Source organism: Ursus americanus, chromosome 12 (assembly GCF_024610735.1).
Source record: "Ursus americanus isolate L20-20 chromosome 12, mUrsAme1.1.p, whole genome shotgun sequence".
Classification (NCBI taxonomy): domain Eukaryota; kingdom Metazoa; phylum Chordata; class Mammalia; order Carnivora; family Ursidae; genus Ursus; species Ursus americanus.
In genome coordinates this window covers 5,426,998-5,440,832 of record NC_142138.1, presented here as the reverse complement: position 1 = coordinate 5,440,832, position 13,835 = coordinate 5,426,998, and positions in this window count along the sequence as shown.

The following is a 13,835-nucleotide window of genomic DNA, read 5'->3' as shown; positions in this document are numbered from 1 at the left end:
CTGTCCTGCCTGGTTCCTGGGGCAGGCCACCCTCTCCCCAACCTGGGCCTCTCCGGGCGCTCCTCAGCCCCCTCTCCACGCTGGAGGAACCAGGATGGTGGGGACTCTGGGGTCATTGCAGGTGCTGGGCTGGCACTGACCGGCCCCCCACCCCATGTTCTTACCCTGGCAGGGGGCAGGGGGCACGGAGCTGCCGGCCCCAGAGCCCCCAGTCCTTATCGCCTGTTCCCACCTGCTAGCCTGGCCAGAGGAGGGAGGGAAAGGAGGCTGGGCCCGGGCCAGGGCGGTGCTTAATGACCCTCGGGGCCTAATCTCAGGCTGGCAGCCGCTGAGTGGCTCAGGCTCGCTCCTGGAGGAGGCTGATAACACACCAGCTGGGCCCCCCACCATCTATCGGGGCTGCACAGCCAGTCCCAAGGGGGTGGCGTTCAGGGGGCCTGGGGAAGGGAGCCTCTGGGCCGGGGTGGGGAGGGAGGCGAGCCCCTCCCCCGCCAGCCCTGGGGGGAGGGGATTCTCATCTCCTTGAGTGACAGACAGGGGGAGAGGGACCGGCCGCTGGAGCGGTGGGCTGGTCTGAAAGGAGCCCCCAAATGGCTGGTGGGCCGACTTCCTGCTCCCTCCCCGCCCTTTTCTCCCACTCAGTCCGGGTCTTCTTCTTTGCTCCAGCCTTTACAGATCTCTGTCTCCCTGAGTGCACCTCTTGGCCTCTCTTTTTATCTCCATCTTCTAGTCTCCTCCTCCTTCCACCTGAGCTAGTGCTCACAGTCTCCCCTCTCCCCTTGCATCCTTCCTCTGTGTCCCATGGATTCCTCTGCGCCCCCCACCTGCCCAAGTGGCCTTGTGCCAGTCCCTTGGCTGGGGACAGTCCCTCGCCCTCCCTCATTCACGTCTCACTTCTTTGAATGGCATCCTCCCCCACTGATCCCTCCACCCGCTCTCTGGGCAGAATGCTCAGGTTGCCCAGGCCCTGAGAGATTCTCTTACGCTAGAGGGCGTTCTTGCTCTTCCTGCTTCCTGAAACAGGGCTCACACCTTTTCCCGTCTCTACCTAAAATGTGTGAATTTCACAGTTACACTATAGGTTACATCCAAACTCAGGCACAAAAGGCTCTGCCCAGGAACTGTAGACTTGGAGGCTGATTGCTGTGCTGCTTACTTCAGTTAGACTTGAAGAGGGACTTCCAGTCTGGAGTTGGTTTCAAAAAAAGGGCTATGGAATTCTATCTCCAGTGTCACCTGTTATAGGACAGAGTGCCAGGTGGTTGGAATGATTTTCAAGTTGACTTCCCTTATACTCAGAGTAACGCGAACAGAAATACTGCTTCAAGGAGCCATCAGATCAAGACTGGTGCTGAGCAGAGATGGCTCCCCCAGCTTAGGGTACAGGTGGGGGCGGGAGTGCAGAGTGGCACTCCAGGGGCAATCCCAGTCACATGCCCTCTGCTTGTCCCCCTGGACCAAGTTCACAGGTGAGTCAGATAGTTGGAGCTGTCAGAACTTGCTCTGGGACCGGGATGGGAGGCATCTTCCTCTCCTCCAGTTCTGGCCTGGGCGCCCCCCCGCCCCCACCAAGTTTGGCTCTCCTCTTCATTTCTAGTCCCCAGAAGTGCACACGGTGGCCAAGAGCTTGAACTTGAGAACCACGCAGACTCTGGTTCAAATTCCAGTTCTGTTCCTCACCGCTTGTGGACCGTCTAGCCTACCAGCTGCTCCACCGGCTTTCCAGTGGGATTGGTTCTGTTGGGTCTTTCCTGCAGGGCTGCTGGGAGGAAACAGATAATGTATGCTGTTAGTGCGCCTGCCAGTGCCAGAAGGCCCTCCAGCTGCAGGGAAAGCTCCTTGCCCACCGGTGGTGGGCCTTCCTCTGGGCTATTCCAGCCATCTCTCTACACACCGCCCTGTGGTCTGTTTACTTGCCAGGCCTGGGAGCCCCTGGAGGCAGGAATGGGGTCACTTCCCTCTGCATCACCAGCGAGACAGGGCTGGACCCAGGGGAGGGGAAGCCTCAGGTGTGGTGAGGATCCCAAAGGAAGGGGCTAAGCCCAGTTGTTTGTCCAGGTGTACGTCTGTCCATACCCTTAGCACACAGCGGTGCGGAAAAACACACGTGCACATGCACACACGTACTCACTCTTTCCCGCTCTCTGATTGAAGGTCGTGGGGTCAGCGATGAGCCCCCCTGAACATCCATGCTCCCTCCCCCCTTGTCCGTCTGCCTGTAGCTTTGGCCGCCATCTGGTGGCTGCACAGTCAATTGGAAGGGCAGGTCAGCAGAGCACTTTTGAACTTGAGCTTCAGGCAGCGCCCTTCCCTCTTAAAGTGCTGTACCAGAGGCTTTCCCATGGCATGGCTCCAGGGACCCCCCTCCCCCGCTGCCCCCCAGGTTGTGCCAGCACCTTGCTCGTCTTTCTGTAGGCTTCAAGGGCAGCTGGTCTCCGGCGCCCCCTCCTTGTGGCCCCAGAGGCCAAGTCTGTGAACACCTCAGGTTGCAAGCACTACTGGTGGGGGCCAGGCTCTTGGGGGCTTAGTCATCCTGTCCTGATGATACCCCTCCCTTTCTCTCAGAAATGATCTGGGAGCCCAGTGGCTTCTGCCCTGGGGTGCTATTCCCAGAGGACAAGGGATGACAAAGTGTCGGGGACACGTTCCTTGGAGACCCCCTGGAAAAGCAAAGTAGAAAGAGCTTGATGAGAGAGAGAGGAGGAAAGAGAGAGAAACAGAGGGAAGTCAAGGACGAGTTTCAGTATTGTTCTGAGCAAGTTGGAAGACCGTGGAGCCTGGGACACTGCGCTGGGCTATGCAGGCCGTGTCTTCAAGCTGGTTTGGGCCTGTGTCTGCGTGAAGGGAAGGGACGCCTTTTTCCAGTTCTCACCAAGGCCCTACAGAGCCTAGTGAAGGGCACTGAGAATGGCAGGTGTGAGGGGAAAGCAGGAATGCGTGGGGGTAAGCATGCATTTATGGGCATGTGGAGTCGAGGAGCCTCTGGGCATCTACAAGGGGTGTGCTGGAGGGCAAAGGGGGTGCACCGTTCAGCTCTGAGCTCAGGTGAGCTGTTCGCAGTTGAGCCAAGACTTCGCCTTCGAGTTGGATGCCCACTGAGAGGGTAAAAGCCAGGTCTGGGTCAAGTAGCCTGGATGCAGCCGTGCTCAGACACGTAATACCAAGTGACCTTGGATACGTGAACTCGGTTCACCAAACTCCAGTTCATTCATCTGTAGACTGGGGGCAGTAAACAGTGTCTATCTGATAAGAGATGGTGTTAAGGTTAAAAGAAACAATGCACATTAAAACACATAGAATAGTGCCTAGACCACAGTTAGTGCAAATACATGTTAGCTATTGTTTTTTATTTCTATTATTATTACAGGATGGGCTGAATTGCATGCAAGATCACAGTGTGTCAGAGCTAGCAAAATCCTTAGAGTCATTTAGCCCAGGTCACTAATATTGTATTGCGGAATCTGAAGCCCGAGGTCATGTACCAAGTTGCGATAAGAGGAAGCTAGAGGCTCTGCATGGCTGGTGAGTACAGAACGTGCTGGGCCCAGCGGCTTTTCTGGATCGCTGGAGGCACCAGCATAATGGGGCTGGTTACATGGGTTTGCTCTGCATCGCTGAGGCCAGGACAATTCTGCACGCGGACTTTGCAAATGAATAACTAGGCTCTTGACCAGTTCTAGCTGTGAGCCCACGTGTGGGATGGAGGTGGGGAGGGCAGGTGCCGATAAGGTGGGGAAAGGGTCAGGGAAGAGAGGGAGCTCCAGCAAGCGGAGGTGAGAAGGACAGAGAGGGATGCGGAAAAGCGGAGGGAAGCATCTTCCAGGCCCCAAGAGCTAACAAGCCGGAACAAGAGACTGGGAAGGGCCTTCCCTCAAGCCCATACACAGTGATGGTGGGGGCGGCGGTGCTGGTTTTTACATAGAAGCTGAGGGCTACTGCGCGGCAGGGAGACTGCTTTGTGATTGGAGCCTCATTCTGATCCTACCAGGTGGATATAACTGGGCCCATTTTCTTAGGGAGAAAATGCAGACTCAGAAAGGGAGGTGACTTTAGTGGCACTGGCCTAGTTAGTGGCATTGGGCTAGTTAATGGCATTGGCCTCTAGTCTTTTGACTTCAAATCCATTGCTAATTCTACCCCAGCATAGAGCTCTCTGTGTGTGGGGTGTGTGTGTGTGTGTGTGTGTGTGTGTGTGTGTGTGTGTGTGTGTGTGTGAGAAATGGGGAACTGAAGAAAACAGAGGGTTTGCCATTGCAAACTTACAGTGTATTTGGAAAGATGCATCTGGGAAAGTGGAGAGGGTTCCCTTCAAGTATCTAAGAGGAGTGGTCAACATTTGCCGTTTCTGCCTCCAACCTTCCCACCTGCTCCTCAACCTCGTAGCCTCAATTCCACCCCTCACACTGCCGAGACGGCTCTCACAAGGGCGCTAGAGTCCCATCTTCTCATCACCAGGTGTGATGCTTTATCTGAACCTTCCGCTCTCAACATAACAGGATCATGGCCCTTTTCTCTACGGCGCTGCTCCTGGCCCCCTGCGCTCATCTCACCAGGTCCCCACAGGACTGTGGGCTCAGGTTGGTCATGGCATTGCTCTCTGAGCAAGACTGTGAACTTGGCATTCCATGAGGCAGAGACGCACCTGTCTTGGTATTGTAGTGTCTGAGTGCCCAGCACAGGCCCAGAATCCTGCGGGTCCCAGGACGTGTTTGTCGAAGGAATGACATGGGAATCCCATCCACTCAGTTCATTCCCATTACTGCCGTGAAGTATCAACTTCCAAATCAGTCCCATTCCATCTGGTCCCCAGTTGCCTCCTGAACCACTCCCTGGGCACCTTAGATGCAAAAGGAACCCCGATATTTCGCTAACCTGAGTCCTCTGTCCCTGTTAGTGGTACCAGCACTCATCCACCCAGGCCAGAGATGGGATTCATACCGAATTTGCCTCTCTCAGCCCCACTCCTCCTCCCCTGCTTCTGGCCTCCAGCTCGCACCGGATGTTCGGATGTTCGCAGCTGCTTTTCCTGTCTACCTGTTTTCACTCACGCTGCGAGCTCACACCAGCCTCCACGCTGCCACTAGAGAGACTTTCCCCAAACACAGCCAGCTGGGGCCCAGCCCTTTACACCTGCGAGGCCAACCCCACTGCTGCAGGCGGGTGTGGCTTAGTGGCTGTGGGCATGGGCTTGAAGCCAGACTTCCTTGGGCAAATCCCTCCCTGCCAACTTTATATTAGCATGATGTTGGGCAAGTTCGTAACAAAGGCACCTTAGTGCCTGGGTCTGAAAATTAGGGATAAAACGATGCCCATCTTATAGGGTTGCAGTGAAGAGAAAATGAGTGAATGCAGCATAGGACGCATATAGTGAATAGTGGGTGAGTGCCTGCAACAGCCGGCATGGATGTCCTTTCAGTTGTACCTGCGTATCTTGAGCAGCCAATAGATGGCCACACTGTGACCTTCTGTGACTTGCCGTCCTTCTACCTCTCTCGCTCTTGGCTGCACACTTGACCCTGCCTGAAGTTCTCCAGCCTTCTGTTCCCTCTCCTCCCCTACTGCTTCACATCTTTGCACCTGTGTTGCTCATGTTCTCGGCTTGTGTTCCTTTTGCCAGCCTCACGTCCTTCAGGATGGCTCTCTGACACCCCTTTCCCTCCCCATGCTCTATGCCTGCGAGCTCCTGGAGGGCAGGACATCCCCAGGACATCTGGCATAATCCCTGCATAGAGCAAGGGCTTGGTGTTTGTTGAATGACTGAATATGTCAGCTAGTCCCAGCTCTGCCAATTAAATCCTCGCCAGGGGATTTGCATGACCTTGAGCAAATCACTTCATGCCCACCCCTTTCCCCCAGACTCAGTTTTCTTTTCCTTGAATGGACATTAAAGAGAGGATCTACTTCATGGTTGGGGTGAGAGTCCAGCGTAAGGCGCTAGTGTAAGACCCCGCATGCTTGTCGGGACCCTTCTCACTCCTGAGAGCTTTTTCTGTATCTTCACTTAATAAACTTCTATTGCTTTACACACACACACACACACACACACACACACACACACACACACAAACACAAAGACCTGGCGTGCGGTAGCCCCAGGGTTGCCACACCCAGTCACCTGCCTATCACTCACCGTGCATTCCCATTGCCTGCCAGCTGTGGCCCACCTGTGCTTACCCTTTTCACCTGGCCCAGTTGAGGGTATTAAAAATGGTTTTACCTTGGGGCGCCTGGGTGGCTCAGTCAGTTAAGCATCTGCCTTTGGGATTATGTGTGATCATGACCCGCATCGGGCTCCTTACTCAGTGGGGAGTCTGCTTCTTTCTCTCCCTCTGCCTGCTGCTTCCCCTGCTTGTGCTCTATCAAGTAAATAAATAAAAGTCTTTAAAAAAATGGTTTTACCTCTTCCCAAAGGTCCTTCTTTACCAAGTAGGGTCTGGGATTAGTCTGTAAGCCAGCGGGGGTGGGTGGACCTAGGCTTGGCTGACAGATCAACTGAGCCCGGTGAGCTCCCATTTGCCTGGAAAGAGTAGCCTAGTCTCCCCCTTCCCTGAAGCCCCATTGTGCCTCCCAGATGACTGCATTCCCAGGTCTTATTTTCTCCATCCACACTTTCCTGATGTCCCAGCTCAGGCTGGGGTGGGGTTGGAGCTCCTAACCACTCCCCGTGGATCTCTGCACTTGGACAGTGCCTCTATCTGGATGACCCTGGTCATGGCGCCTCTTCCATCAAAGCCCTGAATCAATAACCCTTCCTCAGGACAAACTCCCAGGAGTGGAGTGACTCCATCAAAGAATATGAGCATTTCTTTTTTTCAAGATTTTATTTTTAAGTAATCTCTATGCCCAACATGGGGCTTGAACTCACAACCCCAAGATCAAGAGTCACCAGCTCCACCAACCAAGTCAGCCAGGCGCCCCAAGAATATGAGCATTTCTAAGGCTCCTGTAAGGTACATGCTCTCTATTGGTTTCTCTAAGGGTTGAATCCATTTACACTTAATCAGTTCTACCACAGTATAAACAGTAAGGGAAGGGAGGAGATTCCAATTCGCTTTGAGCCCTAACACTTTCTAAAAGCTCATTCACAAAATACAGTGCTTTCTTTTTGCCAGTGTCTGTTCCTGTTATCCTTTCTCCCCATTGCTTATAACATCTTGATTCGCCACCAGATGGCAGAGCTTACGCGGTCCCTGGGAAGATCAATGTGGGACCAGTAACCCGCCTTTTCCTGTGCAGAGAGAGGAGACTGCCCAGGCTGGAAGTCTGGGTGGAGTGACCACTGATGGGATCCTTGGGGAGATGTGGGGGTGGCCCTAATGGATAGAACACTGGCTGGAGTACAGGAGTTTGGGATTCTAGAACTGGCCCTGCCCTGATTCACGTTTAGCGACCATTCCTTTCTTGAGAATTACCTGTAAGCTCCATGTTGTCTAAGCACCACCGCAGAAGCATCCGTCATCGGCATTTGTGTCTCAGGCAACTGGTTGTTTTAGGCAAGTCTCAGGCAATGCAAAGCCCAAGACAAGCGTGTGTGCTCATTGGCCACTAGACAGTATTTATTAAAATGGAGGTTTTGATGGCTGAATTTGTAAACTAGATATGGTGATGCAAAAAAGTGTGCTGGCCAAGGCGGATGAGTTTCCTTTTGTTAAGCACTGCTTCTAGGCAGAATTTAGAAATATTGGAAGAGAGGAAGTGGAGGAACGTGCTAATGGATGGAACAGTGGATGGTGAATGAGTTTGCCTCCTGTCCTTTAGTCACTGAACGCTCTCCTTTAGTCACTGCCCTGGTGACTGAAGGCACACTTCATAACGGTGTCCAGGGTCATTAGGAAATGTGTTCAAAGACATTCAGGTTTGGGTTTGGGGTAATGGGCCTCTCTCATATGTCCTGGAAAGAGAGATGAAGATCACGTCATACCAAATGCTCATCGGTGTCTACTGGCCCCTTTTCCTACATGTCCCTGATGCTCAAATTTTATGGTGCCTTTTAGAGCTTCTTTGAGCTCTGAAGTAGAGAGATATGGTACAAAATAAATGTACAGTATAATTATAAGTACTACAAAGTGAAACAACCAGAAAGCCCTGAATGGAAATGCTGCGTCCAAATTGCCCACTTCTCATCAGTTGTATCACTAGGCTCTGCCAATATGTTTTTTGACTTCCAAAAGATAATTCCCTCTTCAGTGAGCTGACCAGAGCTCTTACAGTTCTTTACACACAATGTTCAGCTTTTAATACAAACTCAGCTGAAATGCCAAGAAACAGTCCCAATTGATCAAAAAAGCAAAAGAAAAAACCTCAGACAATAAAAAGAGTCCCCTGGGTGACCCAGAGAGTGAGTAGCCAGACAGAGACATTGAAATAACTATGACTAATGTGTTTAGAATATAGAGGGGAAAAAAGAAGAATTTCATCAAATAATTTAATCTATAAAAAAGTGTGAAATGGAAAAAAAAAGAGTGAAATGGAAATTCTAGAATTACTTAGCAAAGTTTTATAGTTTGGGTCTATAGGTTTGAACATATTCTTGTAAAACTTGCTCCTACATGTTTTATACTTGGGGCTACTACTGTAAATGGACTTGTGTTTCTAGTTTCACTTTACAATTCTTCATTGCTCCCATCTACAAATACAACTGATTTTTATATGCTGACCTATTGGCCTTTGTGTTGGGGGTTCCCAAGACCACCATCAGGTTTGAGGATTCACTGGAAGAACTCAGAGAATTCAGAAAAGCTGTTCTACTCACAATTACACTGTATTACAGTGAAAGGATGTACATTAAAATCAGCAAAGGAAACAGGCACATGGAGACCAGAAGTGAGATTCATGCTCTCTTCTACCAGTGGAGTCAACAGCACTTGATTCTCCCAGCAATGACATGTGACAACGCATACAAAGAATGGCCAACCAGGGGAGTTTGCCTTAGCCTTGGTGTCCAGGATTTAATTTTCTTGGGAGTCAGTAATTTAAGAATGGAGAATGTGACTGACCTTAGTTACTCAATCTCTCCAGCCTCTTTGGAGGTGGAAATGATACAGCATGGCCCAAGGTCTCCACCATAAATCACATTGTTAGCATAAACTCTCTGGTGAGGTCTGAGGCCCCAGGTGTATTAGGACACTCATCAGGCAAGATATTTTAAGAGCTTATAGCTTAATTCCCCGGAGTCCATCAAAAGGCAGTCTGTTTTCTGGCACGAGTAGGGTTTGAACATCTCAAGTCTGGTGAGTTAATTCTTTAGTGCACAACCTTCTCTCTTGTAACCTTCCCAACTTAGTTATTAGTTTTGGTAGCTTTTTATCTTTTTAAGATTTTATTTATTTATTTTAAAGAGAAAGCATGAGCTGGGGGAAGGGGGAGACAGAGGCAGAGGAAGAAGCAGACTCCCTGCTAAGTAGGGAGCCCAGTGTGGGGCTTGATCTCAGGACCCTGAGATCATGACCTGAGCCGAAGGCAGACGCTTAACCAACTGATCCACCCAGGCGCCCCTTGGTGGCCTTTTTTGTAGATCCCCTAGGATTATTTTAATTGACTTTATTTTTAGAATGGTTTTATATTTATAGAGAAATTGACGAGATAATATAGAGTTCCCATATTCTGCACCTAGTTTCTCCTATTATTGACATTTTTACATTATGTGGTACATTTGTTACAATTAATGAAATGGCAATAGTTTTATTCAGCTTTCCTTAGCTTTTACCAAATGTCCATTTTCTGTTCCACGATCCCATTCAGGATACCACGTTGTATTTAGTTGTCACGTCTCCTCTGGCTCCTCTTGGCTGTGCTATGGGAGTTTCACAGACTCTACTTGTTTTAGATGACTTTGATAGTTTTAAGGAGTCCTGGTCAGGTATTTTTTAAGATGCTCCATTAATAGAATTTGATATTTTTCTCATGATAAGACTGGATTATGAGTTATTGGGAAGAAGACTACAGACGTTTTGACAACATCAGAGGGTCTATTAAGCCACTCCAACTTACAAAGTACTATTCTAGAATGAATTTCAAAATACTCACAGGATCAGATGATGATCAAGGATGTCCTAAGAGCACTGCTTAGCTTAGCCAGAACATAGGGGATCCAGAAAGTTCTTCTGGCCATGGAGTCATGCCCAGCAAACCACCTAGCCCAAACGTCCTCACTGGACAAGTTTTTCCTCTGTAGATTGGTACAATAGCACCATTTAAAAAGTGAAACATGATACTTTGAGTCAATAGATTCAAGAATAAAAATAATTCCCTACGAATTCAAATGTTATTCAACTGTGGACACAACTTTGAAGAACAAGTCAAAATACTTAAAGGAAATGAAATGCTTTGAGCCAGTTTATTTCATAAAGAAAAAATTGTGATACCCTGATTCAGGAGATGGAAAGCTTTTGACAGCACAGGTGTGTGGTCTCACACAGTAAGTTCGTTAGCTTCAGAGCCAAGTAAGGTCTTAGCTCTGTCATTAGCTCTTGTTGAAATAGTTAAGAACAGGCAAGATGAAACAAGAAGAAAGCGTTTCATTCCTTTAAAGGAAGCTTACTCAGCACGCACCCAAGGAAGTTACTCAAGGCTGGGAAAGCATACCTGAACGTCTTAGCAGGAACAAAATCAAAGGTTCATGGTCTGGGAATATTTTGTGTTCCCACCAAAAGAGTGAAAAACCTCAGAATTCATAAGCCATCAGGTAAAGTACTCAAAGGGAGTTTGTCATAGTAGTAGGACAGAATGAGACCTAGACTTAATGCTGTGCTGGTCCAACACAGCATGGAAATAAGACTTGAAAGGACCACACTGTCTCTGAATAACTTAACTGCCCCCTTTAAGAATAAAGACCCCAGATACTCACAGCTATTCACCTAGTGACCAACAGTGAAATCAGTTTATGGATCTAGAATAGATCAACAAATCAGGCCTAAACCAACATTAACAGAAGATGTAGGCAGACTCATGCTGTGCATTCCAAAAGGTACCTGGTTGAAACCAATCAGATCAATGGACAATCTTTATCACTGCTTGTGTTAGGACTTCATGACCATGAAGAAGAAACTGTCTTCCTCATGCTGAAAAAGCCCTACCTAAACATTAAGAAGCCACTCCTCCTATATCAGCATTGACATGAGAGTGGGCTGTGCGAGAGAAGGCATATGGAGGAATGGAAAAGGCCAGCACTAACAGATGACAGTACGACCCTGGGATGGGGAGACCTGAGGGCCTGTTGACTTCAGAGGCATTTCCGGAGGAAGGTGCTAGGGTGGGCAAGGGAGATGGTGGCAAGCCCTCCCTGATCCAGAATCTTTTGTTTGACTGTTTCTTGAGACTTCTCTTGAAAGGTAGAGTTATGTAAGTACGCTCAGAATTTCCTGATTATTATTGTAGAAGTGAAGGAGGAGTCATAGCAGACAGACTTCCTGTTAACAGGAAAGTTAACTTTGGCTTTCCAAGAACTCCAGACCCTGGCTACAACTTTAGTCTGACCCTGTAGGGTCTTGGTAACCTTGACTGTTAAAACTGAATGAAAATGGTAGACAATCTGGTTAGTCTTTAGCTGAACTGAACAATTGTAAGACAAATGAAAACTTAGATTTGAGGATTTAATCCAGGGTTTATTCAAGGTTCTCCAGAGAAACATAACCAATAGGTTGTGTGTGTGTGTGTATACACACACACACACACACACACACACACATATATATATATAATGTTATATATATAACATTGTGTGTGTGTAAGGAATTATCTCATGCAGTTATGGAGGCTGAGAAGTCTCAAGATATGCAGTCAGCACTTTGGAGACCCAGGAAAGCCAATGTGTAGTGTTCCATCTCGAATCTGAAGGCCTGAGAACCATAAGAGCTAATGGTGTAGCTCCAATCCAAAAGCCAGCAGGCTTAGGACCCAAGAAGAGCCAGTGTTTGAGTCCAAGTGTGAAGGCTGGAAAAGATTGATTTTCCAGCCCAGCAGTCAGGCAGGAAGTGCTCATTTAGGTCTTCTATTTAGTTAATTGGATGATGCACATCCACACTGGGGAGCGTAATCTGTTCTCCTCAGTCTACCCATTCAAGCAGTAAGGTCATTTGGAAACTCCCTTACAGACGCACCCAGAATAATGCCTGGCCCAATGTCTGGCATCTGGGACCTAGTCACATTGGCACATTGGATTAACCACTGCATTCAGCAACTGATATGCAGTAAACTCGGGGGGAATGTGCAAAGAACATGTGACTAGAGTCGAAAGTCTGTTGTAGGAAATTATGTTCCTGGCAGTGTGACTTAGTAGAAAATAAACTTAATTCCTTCAGTCTTCCAACAGATAAAACCAGCTCTCAGAGGAAAGGCAATTGAAGAGGGCAGGCACAGGTGGAAGGAGGAAAGGAGAAGCAAGCCAGAAGCAAAGAAGAAGATGGCAGGAAATAGAGAAAAGAAAGCAAAAGTTGTAGAGAAATAGAGAGAAAGGCCAAAGAACTGAGAGCTGCAGGTTTTTTGTTTTTTTCAAATGAGCACTTTGGGGGATCAAGTCATAAAATGTTAATTTTAAATATTGGGTCTTCCAAAGTTGTTGTTGCCCTCATGGCACATATCCAGTCATTTATGGTGTCCCTCTGCACTCTCCAATATGTTAGGAGGGAAAACAGTTCTAAGGGTTTTTGATGATCTTTGGTTGCTATTTTGTGAGCTCCTTGAGGTCTGTACCAGCACTAAAAGTGTCAGCTGAGAAACGGGACGGCATAATCAAAACTCAATGTATGGTATGTAACAATGGCAGAAGAGCTTTACGGACAGCACTCAAATTCCAAGTCTCCACATTAGAATTTTAGAGGTCGTTTTCCATTCTATCCCATGAAGCCTGTGGATGAAAAATTTTCTTGGTCTCTTCTCAGATCATCCTCTTGGTAATTCTGTTTCCATCCATATTGTGTTCATTATACAACAGCTGTCTTTATTACCATCTCATTAATATCTCTGAGGGGAGTCATTTCCATGGTGATGCTAAAACTTATACCTTTAGAGATGTTACTAACGCTCACTGGTTTAGAGTGCCCCTCACGGCTGATTGAGTGGAGGCCAGCTTGGAGTCAATGTGTCATGGCAATTGTCCCTCCCACATCCTTTATGTAGGAATTTTATCAGTAATGTTGGATTAGTTGAGATGAGCACTTAGCAACATGAAGTCTCCCAGAAAATTATTTCCTTGATTCTAAGTAATATTGCTGCTTGCCATATTCATGAAGGAGCCCAGCCTGATAGTAAGGGTCTACAAAAAGAGGCATCACTTCCTTTGGGAAGCATGTCCTACCTGACTTACCATCGCCATCACCACATGGCTGCTTAGCAATCACTCCCTTAGGCTCCCATTGCACCCTGGGCAAATCTGAGGAACAGTGCCCTTCACGATGCATTATAAACATTGTTTTACTTACCTTCTTCCTCACTGTACTCCTCTCAATAAAAAAAACATGCCTAATTATCTTTGATATCTTCAATTTCTAACATGATTCCTAGCCCACAGTAGAGTCAATAAATGAATCAGTGAATGAATGTGTTGCTAATAAAAATGGAGAAAAGGAGTTGAATTCAAGAGAAAATTAGAAAACAGACTTTGTGACTGAGTCTGATGAGTGGGGATAGGAGGGAAGTAGATGGCTCTCTAGCTTTAGTAACTGGGTGGTTGTTAGAATCATTAATAAAGTTAATGAAAGTTTGTTTTGTTTTGGTGGGAGAACATAGAAGTATAGTATTGGGTTTTTGGATTTTTTGGGTTTTTTTTTTAGTATTTATTTTAACTTTTTTCTTCTTTTTTTAAAGTAAGCTCTACACCAATGTGGGGCTTGAACTGG